The following is a 9,081-nucleotide window of genomic DNA, read 5'->3' on the forward strand; positions in this document are numbered from 1 at the left end:
TGATTTGGTGAGACGATCAACTATTACCCAAATAGTATCAAAACCACTTGCAGTCCTTGGCAATTTAGTGATGAAATCCATGGTAATGTTTTCCCATTTCCATTCCGGGATTTCGGGTTGTTGAAGTAGACCTGATGGTTTCTGATGCTCAGCTTTGACCTTAGAACACGTCAAACATTCTCCTACGTATTTAGCAACATCGGCTTTCATACCCGGCCACCAAAAATGTTTCTTGAGATCCTTGTACATCTTCCCCGTTCCAGGATGTATTGAGTATCTGGTTTTATGAGCTTCTCTAAGTACCATTTCTCTCATATCTCCAAATTTTGGTACCCAAATCCTTTCAGCCCTATACCGGGTTCCGTCTTCCCGAATATTAAGATGCTTCTCCGATCCTTTGGGTATTTCATCCTTTAAATTTCCCTCTTTTAAAACTCCTTGTTGCGCCTCCTTTATTTGAGTAGTAATGTTATTATGAATCATTATATTCATAGATTTTACTCGAATGGGTTCTCTGTCCTTCCTGCTCAAGGCATCGGCTACCACATTTGCCTTCCCCGGGTGGTAACGAATCTCAAAGTCGTAATCATTCAATAATTCAATCCACCTACGCTGCCTCATATTCAGTTGTTTCTGATTAAATATGTGTTGAAGACTTTTGTGGTCGGTATATATAATACTTTTGACCCCATATAAGTAGTGCCTCCAAGTCTTTAATGCAAAAACAACCGCGCCTAATTCCAAATCATGCGTCGTAAAATCAATCGCACAATAATCCTCAACCAGCTAGATATTGTTGCGATTATTGTTGTAATTGCTGTTGTATTAATACCATTATGTTTCTGATTAAATTCATATAAATATCAGAGCGTTGGTCTTAGAGAACCAGAAAATTTGCATTAGTGTGTCTTATCGAGTTTGTTAGGATGCATTAGTGAGTCTGGACTTCGACCGTGTTTTCTTTAAAAATGATTGCTTAACATTTTTGTTGGAAACTATATATTTTTAACATATGAATATTATGTGATATATTAATCTCTTAACGTGTTTGATATTATGTGATAGATGTCTACCTCTAGAACAAGTCCTATTGACTCACCTAATAATAATGAAGAGTCAAATGTAAATTGGAATGATTTGTGGACTGATTCACAAGTTCCCGAAGAGGAACCGGAAGAAGAGTCGGAACCGGAAGAAGAATCGGAACCGGAAGAAGAATCGGAACCGGATGAAGAAATAGAACCGGTGGGGGAAATAATAAAACGGTTAAGTAAAAGAAAATCCTCAACCAACCGACCAAAGTTAATTATGGTCAATGGTGTTTCCGCCAAGGAAGCAAAATATTGGGAGGATTACCAATTCTCCGATGAATCGGATTCCGACGAGAATTCCGATGATGTTATAGAAATTACCCCAACTGAATTTAAAAAGGCAAAAGAAAATAATAAGGGAAAGGGCATAAAAATAGAGAAATCTAATTCCAACCCCGATGAACTTTATATGTATCGTCAACCCCCGAATTACTTAAGTTGTAACAATGACCCGGGAACCTCTAAACCACCAGGTTTTTCTAAACCAATGTGGACAACGACGGCTCGTATTAGGGGAACATCATATATCCCTAGAAACTTGGCAAAACGAACCAAAACCGAAGAAGAAGAAACGAGCGAGTCGGAATAAGATAGTTGTATTCGTGTGGTGTAATATATGGAATATAGTGTTCTTATGCTTTATGATATATGTAAAAATTGCTTGTATTAATAAGTATTTTTTTTTTTATGAATCTAACTCTTGTCTATTTTACAGTTTAAAAACACAAAATGGATAGACAACCCAATATTTTAAGAGACCTACCCGGAGACATGATTGATGAAATCTTGTCTAGAGTCGGCCAGAATTCTTCGGCACAACTATTTAAGGCGAGATCAGTTTGTAAGACATTCGAAGAACGTTCCAAGAATGTCTTGGTTTATAAGAGACTTTCGTTTGAAAGATGGGGGATATCACATTGGGAAACCCATAAGTTACGATGTGTTTACTTTGACGCATATATTGCGGGGAACCCAAATGCTATTTTACGCAACGGGTTAAGAAATTATTTTGACTCAATATATCCGAATATTGAACTTCGTGATTTAGAAAAAGCGGCTAACATGCAACATAAAGAAGCATGTTATGCTTACGGATTAGTAATGTTCGCTTCTCACCAAAGTGAGAACAAGAACATCGGGCTACAACTATTAAACAAAACGTTTCCACAAGTGACGGAGTCGGTAATTGGGGTAAGAAATGAGGTTTTTAGATTATTACGGGACTGTTGGACATTACGTAACCCTCATCCCTTTGATGACGTTACAACACGCTGTCTTATCAACGGCCATAACGGTTATGTCGCACAAGACCAAGGATGGGAAGTAGTCCTAGTAAAACCAGAATGCATGACTTGTTTCTGGACGTATGAATTACGTGTCTTTATTGCCTTTGCTGAACGACTTGTGTACTAGCTAGAATTGTCTTCACAACTATCTTGTATCAAAGTTATTGTGTGCTATATTTCATGCTTTATGTAAAATAAGCGGTATTGTAAGTTTGTAAAATATTGTATAAAAGTTTGAACGCGAAATATTATTATAATCAGTTTTTCATATAGAATTGTAGTAGTTGAATTGTATATTAGCTACTAAGTATGAACTTAACGGGTAGGTACTACCCGAATTTAAACTTATAAAACGCTAATATGAAGAAAAAGCTTTTATAAATGAGTTCATATTATGCTACGAAATACTATTAACTACTCTTAATATTCTGTATGATTAACTTGTTCCATTTAACTATTTTGAAGGAAATGGCACCGACTACTCGACACACCGTGAATATGAATGAAGAGGAATTCCGTACTTTTCTAGCTTCAAACATAGCCGCAGTACAGGCTGCGCTACATACCAACAATAACCTTGGATCTAGCAGTACAGGAAATCGTGTAGGATGCACCTACAAAGAATTCACTGCCTGCAAACCTTTGGAATTTGATGGAGCCGAAGGACCGATCGGATTGAAACGGTGGACCGAGAAGGTTGAATCGGTGTTTGCCATAAGTAAGTGTACTGAAGAGGACAAAGTGAAGTACGCTACGCATACCTTCACAGGTTCTGCGTTAACATGGTGGAATACCTATCTAGAGCAAGTGGGACAAGATGATGCGTACGCACTACCGTGGTCAGCATTCAAGCACTTGATGAACGAGAAGTACCGTCCCAGAACCGAGGTCAATAAGCTCAAGACAGAACTTAGAGGGTTACGAACCCAAGGATTTGATATTACCACGTACGAAAGACGATTCACAGAATTGTGCCTATTGTGTCCGGGAGCATTCGAAGATGAGGAAGAGAAGATCGACGCGTTTGTGAAAGGATTACCGGAAAGAATCCAAGAAGATATAAGTTCACACGAGCCCGCCTCCATACAACAGGCATGTAGAATGGCTCACAAACTAGTGAACCAGATTGAAGAAAGAATTAAAGAACAGACTGCTGAAGAGGCCAATGTGAAGCAAGTCAAAAGAAAGTGGGAGGAAAACGGTGATAAGAATCACCAATACAACAACAACAGCAATTACAACAATAATCGCAACAATTATCCCAACAATCGCAACATCAATCGCAACTACAACAAACGGCCCAACAACAACAACAACAACAACAACAACAACAGCAACTACAACAATCATCCCAACAACAATAATAACCGCAACAACAACAACAATCAGAAGCAACTATGCCAAAGGTGTGAAAAGAATCACTCGGGGTTCTGCACCAAATTTTGCAACAAGTGTAAAAGAAATGGTCATAGCGCGGCGAAGTGTGAGGTCTACGGACCAGGGGTTAATAGAACGAAAGGAACAAATGGTGTCGGAACGAGTAATGGCGGAGCAAGTAGTGTCGGAGCAAGTTATGCCAATGTAGTTTGTTATAAATGTGGAAAACCAGGCCACATTATTAGAAATTGCCCGAACCAGGAGAACACGAATGGACAAGGCCGTGGAAGAGTTTTCAATATTAATGCGGTAGAGGCACAGGAAGACCCGGAGCTTGTTACGGGTACGTTTCTTATTGACAATAAATCTGCTTACGTTTTATTTGATTCGGGTGCGGATAGAAGCTATATGAGTAGAGATTTTTGTGCTAAATTAAGTTGTCCATTGACGCCTTTGGATAGTAAATTTTTACTCGAATTAGCAAATGGTAAATTAATTTCAGCAGATAATATATGTCGGAATCGAGAAATTAAACTGGTTAGCGAAACATTTAAGATTGATTTGATACCAGTAGAGTTAGGGAGTTTTGATGTGATAATCGGTATGGACTGGTTGAAAGAAGTGAAAGCGGAGATCGTTTGTTACAAAAATGCAATTCGCATTATACGAGAAAAAGGAAAACCCTTAATGGTGTACGGAGAAAAGGGCAACACGAAGCTACATCTTATTAGTAATTTGAAGGCACAAAAACTAATAAGAAAAGGTTGCTATGCTGTTCTAGCACACGTCGAGAAAGTACAAACTGAAGAAAAGAGCATCAATGATGTTCCCATTGCAAAAGAATTTCCCGATGTATTTCCGAAAGAATTACCGGGATTACCCCCACATCGATCCGTTGAATTTCAAATAGATCTTGTACCAGGAGCTGCACCAATAGCTCGTGCTCCTTACAGACTCGCACCCAGCGAGATGAAAGAACTGCAAAGCCAATTACAAGAACTTTTAGAGCGTGGTTTCATTCGACCAAGCACATCACCGTGGGGAGCTCCTGTTTTGTTTGTCAAGAAGAAAGATGGTACATTCAGGTTGTGTATCGACTACCGAGAGTTGAACAAACTTACCATCAAGAACCGCTACCCACTACCGAGAATCGACGACTTATTTGATCAACTACAAGGCTCGTCTGTTTATTCAAAGATTGACTTACGTTCCGGGTATCATCAAATGCGGGTGAAAGAAGATGATATTCCAAAGACTGCTTTCAGAACACGTTACGGTCATTACGAGTTTATGGTCATGCCGTTTGGTTTAACTAATGCACCAGCTGTGTTCATGGACCTTATGAACCGAGTGTGTGGACCATACCTTGACAAGTTTGTCATTGTTTTCATTGATGACATACTTATTTACTCAAAGAATGACCAAGAACACGGTGAACATTTGAGAAAGGTGTTAGAAGTATTGAGGAAGGAAGAATTGTACGCTAAGTTTTCAAAGTGTGCATTTTGGTTGGAAGAAGTTCAATTCCTCGGTCACATGGTGAACAAAGAAGGTATTAAGGTGGATCCGGCAAAGATAGAAACTGTTGAAAAGTGGGAAACTCCGAAAACTCCGAAACACATACGCCAGTTTTTAGGACTAGCTGGTTACTACAGAAGGTTCATCCAAGACTTTTCCAGAATAGCAAAACCCTTGACTGCATTAACGCATAAAGGGAAGAAATTTGAATGGAATGATGAACAAGAGAAAGCGTTTCAGTTATTGAAGAAAAAGCTAACTACGGCACCTATATTGTCATTGCCTGAAGGGAATGATGATTTTGTGATTTATTGTGACGCATCAAAGCAAGGTCTCGGTTGTGTATTAATGCAACGAACGAAGGTGATTGCTTATGCGTCTAGACAATTGAAGATTCACGAACAAAATTATACGACGCATGATTTGGAATTAGGCGCGGTTGTTTTTGCATTAAAGACTTGGAGGCACTACTTATATGGGGTCAAAAGTATTATATATACCGACCACAAAAGTCTTCAACACATATTTAATCAGAAACAACTGAATATGAGGCAGCGTAGGTGGATTGAATTATTGAATGATTACGATTTTGAGATTCGTTACCACCCAGGGAAGGCAAATGTGGTAGCCGATGCCTTGAGCAGGAAGGATAGAGAACCCATTCGAGTAAAATCTATGAATATAATGATTCATAATAACATTACTACTCAAATAAAGGAGGCGCAACAAGGAGTTTTAAAAGAGGGAAATTTAAAGGATGAAATACCCAAAGGATCGGAGAAGCATCTTAATATTCAGGAAGACGGAACCCGGTATAGGGCTGAAAGGATTTGGGTACCAAAATTTGGAGATATGAGAGAAATGGTACTTAGAGAAGCTCATAAAACCAGATACTCAATACATCCTGGAACGGGGAAGATGTACAAGGATCTCAAGAAACATTTTTGGTGGCCGGGTATGAAATCCGATGTTGCTAAATACGTAATAGAATGTTTGACGTGTTCTAAGGTCAAAGCTGAGCATCAGAAACCATCAGGTCTACTTCAACAACCCGAAATCCCGGAATGGAAATGGGAAAACATTACCATGGATTTCATCACTAAATTGCCAAGGACTGCAAGTGGTTTTGATACTATTTGGGTAATAGTTGATCGTCTCACCAAATCAGCACACTTCCTACCAATAAGAGAAGATGACAAGATGGAGAAGTTAGCACGACTGTATTTGAAGGAAGTCATCTCCAGACATGGAATACCAATCTCTATTATCTCTGATAGGGATGGCAGATTTATTTCAAGATTCTGGCAGACATTACAGCAAGCATTAGGAACTCGTCTAGACATGAGTACTGCCTATCATCCACAAACTGATGGGCAGAGCGAAAGGACGATACAAACGCTTCATATTAATTGATTTCGTTGCGAGGTTTTGACCTCTATATGAGACGTTTTCCAAAGACTGCATTCATTTTTAAAACAAACCATAACCTTTATTTCATAAATAAAGGTTTAAAAAGCTTTACGTAGATTATCAAATAATGATAATCTAAAATATCCTGTTTACACACGACCATTACATAATGGTTTACAATACAAATATGTTACAACAAAAATAAGTTTCTTGAATGCAGTTTTTACACAATATCATACAAGCATGGACTCCAAATCTTGTCCTTATTTTAGTATGCAACTGCGGAAGCTCTTAATATTCACCTGAGAATAAACATGCTTTAAACGTCAACAAAAATGTTGGTGAGTTATAGGTTTAACCTATATATATCAAATCGTAACAATAGACCACAAGATTTCATATTTCAATACACATCCCATACATAGAGATAAAAATCATTCATATGGTGAACACCTGGTAACCGACAATAACAAGATGCATATATAAGAATATCCCCATCATTCCGGGACACCCTTCGGATATGATATAAATTTCGAAGTACTAAAGCATCCGGTACTTTGGATGGGGTTTGTTAGGCCCAATAGATCTATCTTTAGGATTCGCGTCAATTAGGGTGTCTGTTCCCTAATTCTTAGATTACCAGACTTAATAAAAAGGGGCATATTCGATTTCGATAATTCAACCATAGAATGTAGTTTCACGTACTTGTGTCTATTTTGTAAATCATTTATAAAACCTGCATGTATTCTCATCCCAAAAATATTAGATTTTAAAAGTGGGACTATAACTCACTTTCACAGATTTTTACTTCGTCGGGAAGTAAGACTTGGCCACTGGTTGATTCACGAACCTATAACAATATATACATATATATCAAAGTATGTTTAAAATATATTTACAACACTTTTAATATATTTTGATGTTTTAAGTTTATTAAGTCAGCTGTCCTCGTTAGTAACCTACAACTAGTTGTCCACAGTTAGATGTACAGAAATAAATCGATAAATATTATCTTGAATCAATCCACGACCCAGTGTATACGTATCTCAGTATTGATCACAACTCAAACTATATATATTTTGGAATCAACCTCAACCCTGTATAGCTAACTCCAACATTCACATATAGAGTGTCTATGGTTGTTCCGAAATATATATAGATGTGTCGACATGATAGGTCGAAACATTGTATACGTGTCTATGGTATCTCAAGATTACATAATATACAATACAAGTTGATTAAGTTATGGTTGGAATAGATTTGTTACCAATTTTCACGTAGCTAAAATGAGAAAATTTATCCAATCTTGTTTTACCCATAACTTCTTCATTTTAAATCCGTTTTGAGTGAATCAAATTGCTATGGTTTCATATTGAACTCTATTTTATGAATCTAAACAAAAAAAGTATAGGTTTCTAGTCGGAAAAATAAGTTACAAGTCGTTTTTGTAAAGGTAGTCATTTCAGTCGAAAGAACGACGTCTAGATGACCATTTTAGAAAACATACTTCCACTTTGAGTTTAACCATAATTTTTGGATATAGTTTCATGTTCATAATAAAAATCATTTTCTCAGAATAACAACTTTTAAATCAAAGTTTATCATAGTTTTTAATTAACTAACCCAAAACAGCCCGCGGTGTTACTACGACGGCGTAAATCCGGTTTTACGGTGTTTTTCGTGTTTCCAGGTTTTAAATCATTAAGTTAGCATATCATATAGATATAGAACATGTGTTTAGTTGATTTTAAAAGTCAAGTTAGAAGGATTAACTTTTGTTTGCGAACAAGTTTAGAATTAACTAAACTATGTTCTAGTGATTACAAGTTTAAACCTTCGAATAAGATAGCTTTATATGTATGAATCGAATGATGTTATGAACATCATTACTACCTTAAGTTCCTTGGATGAACCTACTAGAAAAGAGAAAAATGGATCTAGCTTCAATGGATCCTTGGATGGCTCAAAGTTCTTGAAGCAAAATCATGACACGAAAACAAGTTCAAGTAAGATCATCACTTGAAATAAGATTGTTATAGTTATAGAAATTGAACCAAAGTTTGAATATGATTATTACCTTGTATTAGAATGATAACCTACTGTAAGAAACAAAGATTTCTTGAGGTTGGATGATCACCTTACAAGATTGGAAGTGAGCTAGCAAACTTGAAAGTATTCTTGATTTTATGAAACTAGAACTTTTGGAATTTATGAAGAACACTTAGAACTTGAAGATAGAACTTGAGAGAGTTCAATTAGATGAAGAAAATTGAAGAATAAAAGTGTTTGTAGGTGTTTTTGGTCGTTGGTGTATGGATTAGATATAAAGGATATGTAATTTTGTTTTCATGTAAATAAGTCATGAATGATTACTCATATTTTTGTAATCTTATGAGATA

Source organism: Rutidosis leptorrhynchoides, chromosome 4, assembly GCF_046630445.1.
Source record: "Rutidosis leptorrhynchoides isolate AG116_Rl617_1_P2 chromosome 4, CSIRO_AGI_Rlap_v1, whole genome shotgun sequence".
NCBI lineage: Eukaryota > Viridiplantae > Streptophyta > Magnoliopsida > Asterales > Asteraceae > Rutidosis > Rutidosis leptorrhynchoides.